Source organism: Euprymna scolopes, chromosome 5, assembly GCF_053919585.1.
Source record: "Euprymna scolopes isolate OS-2025 chromosome 5, ASM5391958v1, whole genome shotgun sequence".
NCBI lineage: Eukaryota > Metazoa > Mollusca > Cephalopoda > Sepiida > Sepiolidae > Euprymna > Euprymna scolopes.
Window position 1 is genome coordinate 119,514,801 of NC_136486.1, and position 12,840 is coordinate 119,527,640.

Consider the following 12,840-nt stretch of genomic DNA (forward strand, 5'->3'; position numbering starts at 1 on the left):
ATAGCTTACGTACATTTAAATTAGATATGCCACTGTGTACCATGTTAAAATATACCTGCCATCTATTATATAAGTCCTGACGGAATAGTTATTTATTTATACCCATCCAAATATCCTAGCAAAAAACTATCAGCCATCCATGGTTCGCTCTAGTAACTGCCGCTTCAATTGCGCAGAGAATAACGTTTTCCATTGCTTTCAACAGAGTATATATACTGAGACTAACACCGCTATTAGGACTGCAAGTAACTATTCTAAAAAAAGTAAGAAAAACGCGAGGGATTTGTATGCCGAGTCAGCTATGACAAGGAAGCTGAGAAACACTTTGATTCCAACGAGTTTTGATGAAAAATTAACAGGGCCTGAATAGAACCGTCCGCTCTATCACAACTATCATAATTAGACCTAAGATAATCTCCGCAACGAACAAAGCCAAACCATTTGACAATAATGTTACAGCTTAATCCATCCTATTCAATCAGGGTCGCAAATCCCTCGGATTTTCCTTGTGTCTGAAAAAAAAACGCTAGCCAACATATAAATAAATGCGCGTGATTTTGCTAAGCTAATCAAATCCTGGATTCCAGTAAAGCAACTGGCCTTGCATTATTGTGGTAAAATACTTCCACTAGAACGAACCCCCATATTAACAAAGCTATTTCAACGTTGTCCTAGGGAGAAATGCTTCCCAACATCCTGTTAAAAAAAAAACAAAAAGACTCACCAGTCCGCCCCGTTTTAAAAAGTTCAGGTTATCGGTCATATCCCTCTCAGAACAGATCCATCAGTTTCCAGTGCATCATCAGTAAGTTGCTGGAATATGTGTCAAATAGAATTATGGAAATTAGATATAGCTGTGGCGTCTCACAGATTGTTTATGTCAAAAAGGGCGTGCAAAAGACGTGTTCATATAGATATATGCGAACATGTGCATGCTTACTAAAACGAATGATATAGTTAAATGAGCGTATCTATGCTTATATATAGAATTAAACGCGACAGAAAATGAGCAAGCATTAAATAGTAAACTCAAATTGTTCAAAGGTGCGGGAGAATATGGAAACATCTTTCATGAAATAATTTAGCAAAATAAGATGGGTGAAAAGCATGTTACATAATAAGGGTCATATTTTTACTAGGAATGGTAGATATTTAGGAGTCAGTAGGTAACACTAATAAAACGGATATAACTTAAGAAATAACTTTCTCTGCAACCCACTAAGCGTTACCCCTCTAGATTTAGTTCATTGAATTAAGTGGATGCGTAAAGTGTAAATTTATTTGTGTATGGCCCAATTTCTTTATTTTCCTCGCTGTTCCATACACTTCGTATATAACATGTATTTTACAATTTCTGTTCTGTTTTATTGGATATAAATGAATATAATTCTCCTTATTCTTGTGCCATATTTTACCATTCCTTTGTCAAAAGCGTTGTCATGAAGAAGTAAGGTTGTAGGATATCCATAAATCCATGTTATAGCTTCACCAGAACAGAATGCGTACAATGCACACGGCGTGATTAGTCTGTGTTAGCATCCACATCAACACTGCAAAATCCCATCAATTATATTTTAATGCTTACTTTAAATCTTTTTTTTACATATTCAATTCTACAGGATTTTTAATATCTATTTAGCAGGCTACCAAGCCAGCGCCCGGTAGTAAAATATGCTTAAATATTATAGCGTAGTTCATGCACATCTCGTATTAATTATATTTGCCAACAAAAATAATTATTATGGTGCTTAAGATGTTTCAACTGCTTTGACTTAATTTTAGCGCACTGGTTCCAGAAATTCTGTCATTTTTCTTAATCAGGCCTTGTTTCCCTGATATGTTTACTTCCTCTATATGAACCCCATAGTTATAAAGAAAACAAGCAGATGAAAGAAATAATATTGCATGTAAGTTTAAAACACATAGTCATGAAATCACAGCAAAATATTCACAATTAAACTTGAAGTTGTCCAAAAATGCAAAGCGATGGCACCATAATCCATGAATTAATGTTTTTCTCATTTTCTAGAATTTTGAGCCTCGACATAATCGCGCTTGACAGAACAACAGTAGTCTCCAAGCGTGGTGGAATTCCAACGACCTTGATAGCGTACTTCCATGTCGCTGATGTCTTGATGGAAGCGCGTCCCTTGTTCGTCGTTCACATCACGTAGATTTTCTGTAAAACCGGCAACATGGCTGTGCAAAATAAAACCTGATATTCATATTTGCACCCAGTTGATGGAGACTTATGAATAATATTTCAACAGGTCCATTGCAGTTAGCCGCCTTTATTTTTCCCAAGGATAATTTTATTACATTAACAAACGCTGGCTAGGCACTCAATTTTGCAGGATTCCTAAAATTACAGAAATGTGCGTCCTTTATAAAGTTTCGTATCTAGTTCATCAAGCTTTCCTGTTTTTAATTTCTTAATGGTTAATCCTGAAAATTTTATGCAAATATATATGAGAAAGTCGCCATATTTCTAAAAAAGTTTCATGATGCCAAGGTTTATGTAAAGAGAAGGAAACCAACTTTTAGAACGCTTCACGAAAAGAATAGCCAGAACATTGAGAGAACCATGAGTCAGTTCATTGCGCATAGCCCAACATTTATAATTAAGTTCTCCCTTCTTGCCCTCCTATCCCATAAAGACAAGAATCAAGGAACTTTTTTGTAGCAAACTTGCAGCCTGAAGGGAACCCCAACTATTTTCAAATTTACACATATAAGTCATATCGCTGTCTGTTTGAAATATTTACTAGAAAAAAATTGATTTCATCATATTGTTCTTTGAGGGTCCTTAAATGATATAAGAGAACTGATTCATATGAGTTGACATTGTTAATAACACATTTTAAACCTATTTTGCAACTGTCTATAAAATGGCGCCAATCTTCAGAATTATACTGTCCGCAGTTATCTCGTTATATTGGGTGAAATATGACAATAATTCAAGGTGATGTGTTCTATAGGAAGTTATGAGTGTTAAAGGCTGGAGTAGATATCTTTCTATGACTCTTGAAGCGTAAAAGTTCAGAATTTTCATTAGTGAATTTGAGATATCCAGTCAGATCATTAAGATCTCTCTGAGAAAGAAACCGACACATGAAACAGTTGCTTAACGACGGTTAGTGGGCAAAACATTAACTTGTTTTTATTCAGATCCAGGCACTTCAATTTCGGGCAAGACTTTATACATTGGAAAAATAATTTTATTGCAGTGTGGAATTGTTCAAATTACATACAGGGTTTGGATAAACCAACCAATTTTGTTCATCCGTTGATTCCCTTTGTTTTGGCTGCCTAGAAATAGCAGTCATCGAAATGTTGTTGGGTTCATGCCAGACCAATTGAATTTCAAAAGCAACGTTATTTTATATTTTATTTTGTGCACTGTCGAATATAATAATACCTTACAAATTCACTTATCCGTTTCCTGCTGAATTGATACGTATATCCCCGCAAATATAGCAACACCTATTTGGATTGTTTAAACAACTCCTAGAAGATGATGAAGCCATAGCTAATTTTTGCTCCAAAAATCTGCAACAAAAGTAAAATAATGCAGCTTAATTATTTCATATTTGACTTATAAATGACTTCCTAACATTCAAGGAATAAACTTTACTTTGACCTAGAAACCAACAAAAACTTACCACAATCAGTAAGTATATCTACTACTCACTATCAACTTCTTACCAACTACATACCACATTGTATAGCTATTTCAACATTTACTTTGAGATTTGTGATGTCCTAATCAATATACATACATCTCCTACAATTGTAATTATGAAGCTGGAATGTATATCGAGACATGCTTAATATGCTGTTGTCTCACGCAGATACACTTCATGGTCAAATAACACTTCTAAAAAATAACGACTACAAAGACTAGTACATAATCCAGAGCTATATTTATTTAAAGAGAAAAAGTAAAAACGAATAGAAAGAAAGAACGTGTATGAGAAAATAAACACAATAACAACAAACAAGGGTAGGAAAATGAAAGAGATAAAGAAATCAGGAAACTGTAAATAAATGAGACATGAAATATCATGTGACATGACACAAACACATTGTCTAGGAGATGAAATATATAAACCATACTGTTCATGAAGGTATTAGGGGGGCGGATAAAGAATAATGAGGGGCGTCGTGTCGCCAGTTGTTTTAAAAAGAAAATAAAGTCCACCGAAGGAGGAACATAAGTAAAAAAGAACTTTGTAGCCAAAAGTAAATTAAAGGGAGATAATCTGTTCAAAACAGTGAGACAGAACATCTAATTGTTAGGTAAAAATATGGATAACATAGCAACTATCTCAGCTGACGAGAAAAAATACAATGCTCAGAATTAACACCGCAATATTTGTCTCAATCAGCTAAAAAATTCTGTGGAACCAGAAAATGTTTAGGCTAATGTTATTATTATAGAGCCAGTTCTCTATAAATTATTTTATTGAACCTAATATAAAGTAGTGATTTTAAAAGTAAAATATATACTTGTGCGCAAGTGCAGAAGTAAACGGGGATAGTCGACTTACGTAAGGCCAAGCTCCATAATTTAATTTAGTAAGGACCCGTTAGCCGTTATAATTACTGGTTATAAACGAAATCCAAATGTGCTACAAATCCAAATTACTTATAAATCCAATTGTAACTCTTTAGCCTTAATATGCATATATGTTTGACAGAATCGTTTAGCACACATACCAACATGGAAACTCACACACACACACACACACACACACACATATATATATATTTATAGTTATATTTTTTGGAAAAAAAGATTCGAGAAGAGTGCCCTATTATAGAAAATATTTCGAAAATACTAGCGTATTATTTATATTTTTATTATATTTTTATTTATATTTTTATTTACAAACATTTAAGATGAGACAAGTCCTCGCTACCGTATTTGTCTATCTCTCTCCCCATCCCTCTCTCTCTCTCTCTTTCTCTCTCTTTCTCTCTCTCTCTATATATATAATTTTAATAATTCTCTCTCTCTTTATCTCTCTCACTCTCTCTCTCTCTCTCTATATATATATATATATATTAATTAAAAAACACGGCCATTTTAACCGTCTCATATTGCGAGGTGCGCCTCCCAATCTTTGAGGCATTGTTAATCCACATGAATAAACCAACGATAAACCAGACTCAAAATGAAATGAACAAAATGAAACTCAAGTGCTTTTGAGTATTTTTGTGATTTTAGGCATTTTTCTCGTCTTTGGATCGTCTTTTAATTTACTCTCGCGATTTTCATTTTTCAATTTCATTTTTTTATTTTTTATTTTTCACTACTCGCCTGAGGATGACCAATGGAGGTCGAAAACGTTCGCGCTAATGAGAAATTTCTTTTTTCACTCGAAAAAAAAAACGTTCGGAAAATGGTCCGACAAAGAGAAAAAGAGGGATTACAAGAAAAACAAGCAAGAATTGTCTGTGCTATTTAATGAAACGTGCATAAAAGGAAAAATTCTGCCTAAATATACTAATATATATATATATATATATATATATATATATATATATATATATATATATATATATATATACACCCTTTAAACGTCCGGCGTTGATTGAGTGGGACTGAAACTTGCTAATATGATTTCAAATTATCCGAAATAACAGCAAGATGTATACGATTCCAAACTCCCATTGCATTATTATAAATTTAGTCTAATTATTTGTTTTCCTATTTATATCCGACACATATGAATGATATATAGTTCTAAGTTGTTATATCTCTCCTCTATTGTCATCAAACATCAAGTAAATTTCACAGCACATAAGGATTACTTAATGCCGGAGGTATTTAAAATCGTACCCTATTTCTAATGAGGTTTCTTTTGTTTTCATACATAATGTAAATTTGTACAAAATATAATGATTATTTGATGCAGGAGCTTTTTATAATCTCACCCTATTTCCAAAGCAGAGTGATATAACATGTGAGAGATAGTTAACATTCCTATTAATCTGATATAAATATAAAAAATAATATAGAATAAAGAAATATAAAAAAAGAAAAGAAAATTAAAATAATATAATGGACGTTTGGATCTACTCTCCCCTTGGTGTTATTTCAGATGATTTGAAATAATATAAGCGTTATAGTCCCTCCACTACTAAGCCCAGACCTTTTTGGGAAAATATGAAATATTTTGTAATTTGTATGTAAATCTCAGAACACAATTTACTATGATTGAAACATTTTATGGCCTAAATATGACATGTTAACGTTATAAAAATTAGAAGAGAATGGACGTTCTCCTTAATGTGCGACATAAATAACAAAGTGTAACTGTGATACTACGTAAATTAAGCTAAAAAGAATCTTATTTTGTAAAATTCTTGTCTGATTAGTTGCTTATTTCTTAAAAGTGAAAACGTGCTAAAAATAGGCGTTTAATGATCGATAATCTCTTTAATGTCCGACCACAAGCGTAAATGTAACATAGTACACTACAAAATTCAGGTCATTACCTTTTCTTTTTTCTTTTATGCATCGATATATTAGTGACCTGGTAAGGCAACAGACGCGACAACAGAAGCAACACAAGTTAAGCTGGCCTGCTAGGACACTATGTATACAAATGTAGGCAAGGGTTTTCATATTTCATTTGTTTAATAATATATGTTCTTTTATACCAATAAAATTGTCATAAAATTTAAACCATAGAACAGTAGTATTATCTTCAAAGAGCCTGCATATTTTCCTGTAGTTTCGGACCAGAGAATCAAAGATGTGAACATTTTAATGGTTAATTTTACTACGAATATAGATAAATCCACATATACAGTAGCGTCCAAAAGTTAAGGAACGGTCGGTCATTTTTATTAAGTGGCTTCTAACTTTATCTTTGAAAAGGGAGACATTTTTTTGGTGAATTTTTTAATGTTTAATAATGGTAGTTAAATTAAAATTATTTATTTTTTATTTTGAATACATGTTAGTTTTTTACATATAAATAATTTAAATTAAATTACAAGCGCCCAAAATTTAAGGAACAGGGAGAATTGATACATATTTAGCAATTTTAATAAAAACTTAACAAAATGTGTACTCAGAATCTTCGAAAAAATCTATCTATACAAGAAAAACAGTTTATTTGTGACCATTATGATGACAAAAATACTATAGGAGTGATTGCTAAAATATTGAACAGGGCTAAAAGCATTGTTTTCGGGTTATTGAATATAGAAAAAAAAAGGTTTACCATTGACTGAAAAGAAAAAAATCGGGCCGCCCCCGAATAACAACTAAGAGGGAGGATAGAAAAATCACTCGATCATCTCGTTCTGATTGCTTTAAAAAGCGGCTTCGGTAACCCGGGGTTTTACATCCGAAACTGGACAAACAAATTCCAGACAAACGATATCACGAAGATTAAACGAAGTTTGATTATTTTCAAGAAGTCCATGCTCAAATCCTTTAATTTCTATTAAAAATAAAAAGGCCAGATTTTTATTCGCCGAAAAACATTTGTTTTGGGAAGAAGAAAATGGGGAAATATTCATTTTAGTGATGAATTTAAATGCAATCTTTTCGGATCAGACAAAAGTCCACATGTCAGAAGAAAAAATGGAGAAAGACTGTCCCCTAAGTGCGTTAAAAGTACAGTAAAATTTGAAGGGAGTAGTATAATGGTATGGGGCAAGATATCTTCAAAAGGAACTGGCCCCTTTGTGATGATTCATGGAAAAGTTAATGCCCGAATGTACAGAGAATGGATTAGAGAACATGTGGTTCCTAATCTTTCTGATTCTGATATCTTTATGCAGGACAGCGCACCGTGCCCTAAAGCAAAAATATTTTTAGAAGAGCTAAGTAGATTCAATATTTGCGTTATGGATTGACCAGCTGAGAGAACCGACCTAAAGCCAATTGAAAATGTTAAAAAATTATTGGTGATAAGATCACAAAAAAATATTGATGATTAATAGGAATGTATAAGAAAATCCTGAAGAAAAATATTGATGATTTATAGGAATGTATAAGAACATATGAACGATAAGTTCTGTCTTGCAGAAAAGATGTCATAGTGTGATTGAAAACAAGTGGCTTTCCACTAAATACTGAAAGGATGCTTTGTTTTTTCATTAATAATTTCCCCCGTTCCTTAATTTTGGACACCAGAAATTTAATTAAATGTGTTTATATGTAAAAAAAAACCTAAGACGTATTCAAAATCCAAAATATTTTTTTATTATTTAACTACCATTATTAAACATTGGAAAATTCACCAAATTTTTTTTCCCTTTTTCATACATAAAGTTAGACGCCATTTAAAAGAAAATGATGGACCGTTCCTTAACTTTTGGACGCTACTGTATATATATATATATATATATATATATATATATATATATATGTATATATATATATATATGTATGTATATATATATATATATATATACGGCTGCCGCTATGCGGGCAGTGATTTAACAATGAGCTATGTCCTGGAGTAATAGTGAGAACAATTCTCCATTGATTTTTAGTACTTTTCCCATCTTTTGATAACCTATGCAAATATATTTCCGTTAACGAATCATAAATTCACTGTTATATATAACTGTCAAAAATGATTCGTCCTCATTAAAATTAAAGTTCCATTTAGTATGCCTAAGGTCTGAGTCCTCCTTGCACTCATCCAGATTATGTCTGGTGCTTTCGCTCCCGGCTTTTCGATCTTCCTTGACACTTCACGATTATTTGTCATAGTGTCCATGCATGCTAAACCTTTTATTAGGGGGGTTACTTACAATTATATATTTTTCTTATATTTTCTATAGGTCCAGTTATGGTTTGTACTTCATGTGTATTAGTCACTGTGTTCAAGGGTTTTTGGTTATAGTTCAGAAGATTTTATTATTGTTATTTGTTGTATCTTCTCAGCCATCTCGCTGATTCCAATCACCCTCTCTTATTTCATGGAAGTTTTCCAGGATTCTTCCTATTATTGTTATTATCTTTCATTTCTTCATCTCTCGTCCCATTCAATTATTTGTCCAGTTCCGTGCATTTGCTTTATTTCTCCGTTTCCTTTATAGTTACCCTGTCGTCTGCTAGAAGCGCACAACCAGCAATATGGCAGGACTTTTCCTTCTTGTTCATAATTATGACATCCGATTTCTTGCTTGGATGACTTTATCTGCTTTTGTAATTTCCGCTTTCATGTACTGCTGGCAGTTTGTGTTTATTCCGTATGCCTGAATACTAAACATGCAGTTGTTTGCATATATCCCAATGTACTGCTTCCCTAATTAACCGTGTCTCTTTGTGTATTCATTTAAGGATAGTTTGATGCATTCTTTTATTATGTAGATGAACTGATTTCTTTGTTTCTTCGCATTTGCTGTATTCTATGTTCTTTCAATTCTAGCATTTCATTCTAATGCCGTCAATATATGCGGGGTTTATCAGGTTGTCAATTTGTCGGTGTAGGTATCCTTTTAATGATTATATCCAAGTGACTTCGTGAAACATATTTTTGCTATATTTCTGAATCGTTAGTGTAGTAGTTTTATTCTTTTATTTCTCCTAATGCTTAACTGTCTATCTTCTAACTAAACCTCTATTTACCTGATTTCTTTTTCATGCATAGTCTGCCAGCATCATGCTTTAAGTGCAGTTCATTGTACATTGTCAAGCATTTCTTCATCTTTTGCTTGAAAATCCGCAACCATTCTTTGATAGAACTTATAAACGGTTCGGAGTATCTTACTAGTAATATTGCCCATGCACTTACCTATTTTTTTTATTTTTGAGTTAGTGCATAGTGTAGATTCTATGATTTTTCTTGATTTTTTTCTTTCCAATACTTTTCTTCATTTCTGTTTCTTTGATAGTGCCGGCTGCTAAATCCCAACTATTTGTAGTAGTCATTTGACCTATTTTCCTCGCTTCGTTGGCTTGTTCCATACAATCCATTGTCTTGAGTTTCCCCGCCTTATATTTAATAGTGCACTTTTTCTCTATCGACTTCTATTTGGATACCATGGCTCAATATTCTGATTGCGAATTTAGTGCTAATAGTTCCTTTTTGATTTATGTAAAATGTTTAACTTCGCTCGTCCACAGTAAGTAGTCGATTCTGTTATATCTTTTACTTGACATTTATCCGATTTGGCACATTCTTTAGTATGTTGTAAAAATGCATCATGGCTATGATAAGCAGTAGTCATAGTAAAGAATCTCAGTGGAAGATACCTCTTTGCATTTTTATATATTTTCTATCAAGTTCATAATCGGCACTGGTATCTTGTACATTCCCATACATTTTACTCCTTATGCTTGAGGGATCCTGTCGTACACGTTCTTGTAGTCGATTCACACTATGGCTATATTTTTTTCTTATTGTCGCCTTATTTTAGAGACGTTTTATTTTTTGTATAGTTAATCATTTGTACCTCGTTTTCATTTTTGACATTCTTTTGTTTCTCAAGATTTATTAAAAATTATTAAGACAGTAATAAAATTGTTATCTCAGTTCTTCTGCTAGCATTATTCACATGGTAGATAAGCAATTTCAAGACCTCAAGTTGCTAGGGGCATTTGTTCTCGTGTCTTTTTTATACTGTTTTACACCGTTTAATTATATCATTTATGCGAATATATGTAACCCTACCTGTATGTATTTCAGCGTTTATATTGTGGTCTTGTCATTTTCCATATCGGTCCTGGATATGACCTTAAACTCTATCTGATGGTAAGGCCCCAGCTTGCGGACTTTGGGGAGTGTGGAGCCACGCCTTAATTGCCATTGCTTCTAGGTCGACTCTGGCCCAGAGTGGTAGTACCTGTAGGGTCCCAATTATTGGTTAAATAGAAACCGATTGAAACAAAGAAAGAAATATATTCTATTACAAAATTGTTCTTCAAATCACTGGATTCGGCATTAAATAACCTGAAAAGGGTTGATATGCTTAAAACAACCATCTCTTCATTATCTTGGTCTAGTAGAGTTGCTGTTTTTTCCGATCCATTGGTTTTTGTTTTTCTGCCGTTATCATTTTGATAGAATTCGCTTTCATTATTTTAACGGTAATATCTTGCTTGCACAGTTCCGATTTGTGTCTGTAATATCTTAATCTCTCTTTTTTATGTTTGCTGCTATTCTTTCCTTCAGTTCTTCATGTTTCATGTTTAGTTTTTTCCTTGCTAGGCACATTTTAACTTTACCATCCTCTTTTGTTTATTGCTTTCCCATAGTTTTTTTTACGTTCGTTGATGTAGTTTTCCAGCCTGAATTCCCATCCAGGATTTGTCAGTCAGTTTTCTCTCACCAGCTTTATATAATAGCATTCCATTACTTGTTTCTTCTTTTTTGATGTCAATTTCTTCGAACGGGTATTCAGTTTTTGCTCATTATTTCCCCTGCCCTGTATATAATCGTACCTGAAAGTTGAGGAGATAAGCATTTATGAAATGAAATAAACGACTATTATATCATGATAACGGCCAGATCCTCCATAATTAGAGCTAAAGAAACACCTGTAAAATATAGTCTTTCGTCTGTGTCATTCGCTGCGTATTTTATATATACATCAAATTCCATGCGCTGTGTTTGTGGCAACACCAAACCCAGAATTGTTTGCTTTGTACTTTTGTACAATGATTGTGTTTAATCTCATTCAGATACAATTCAATCTATGAATCCATGAGAAGTACATACAAAGACATTGGACCCTCCCCCCAAAAAAAACTATGTTTATGTACTTGTAAGTTTTTATGAGCTTTTCTTTTAGGGTATTGGGAGATATGCCTCGTTCTGTAGAAATTCAGTAATGTTGCATGAACCCAGTTTGCAGTGTGATATAACACTTGCAAATAAATTTGCATCATCGCAACAGCTACTTGCCATTTCTCGTTGGCAGCGGCTATTAGTCTCCACTAGAATTTAAGTGGCAATAATCCTCCCCAAGGTCCCAGCTTTCTTCGCAATTATCGGCGGAGGTGTGGTGAGTTCCCCGGTTTTTCACTCCTTTTTGATTCTACTTGGTGATTTGGGCTTACTGTTTTTTTTGGGGGGCAGTAATGTAGTAATAAGAGGATGGGGGTTGAGAACTTATAGATATGCGGCTTCAGTGTTCTTGGTTCCGTGTAGTGCTTCATGTTTTACCTTTGCAGCATTTGCAGTATGGCCCGCACTTGTTGCTCCTGTGTGTTAGTTTCAACATTCAAGGGGGATCCTTTATATTTCAACTGTTTTCATTATTGTTGTTCGCTGTATTTTTACAGTCATTCTTTTGATACCAATTTCCCCCATACTTTTTTCAAAGTTTTCGGGATTTTTCCTAGTGTTCTTCTATGATATGTAATATTTTGATTTTCTTTATGTTTCAGCTCTCTTACTAGCTGTGTATTTGCCTGTTTCTCTCTTTCTTTAAAATTCACTTTGTGGTCAGCTGGAACAGCAAAGTCTACGAATTGATAAGACTTTTTTCTCTTGTTAATTATTACGACATCCGGTCCTCTTGTTTAGATGGGTTTATCAGTGTGTATGTGCATGCCCATAGTACTTTGTGTTTCTCGTTTTCAAGTACTGCTACCGGCTTATATTTGTATCAATGTCTGTGCGTTCGAGATGCAGTTGTTTGCATAATTCCCTGTGTACTACCCTTCCCTCTTGCTCGTGCCTGTTCTTGTATTCCTTTAGGAATAGTTTTCTATATTCACTTATTATATGGTCTATCGTCTCGATCCCTTGCCCACAGTGTTAGCATTTGCAGTTTTCTTGTGTTTTCTCGTGTTTTCTCGATCTTTGGATTCATATGGTGGTTCTTATCGAGTTATATTGTGTGTGATTATAAGGTATT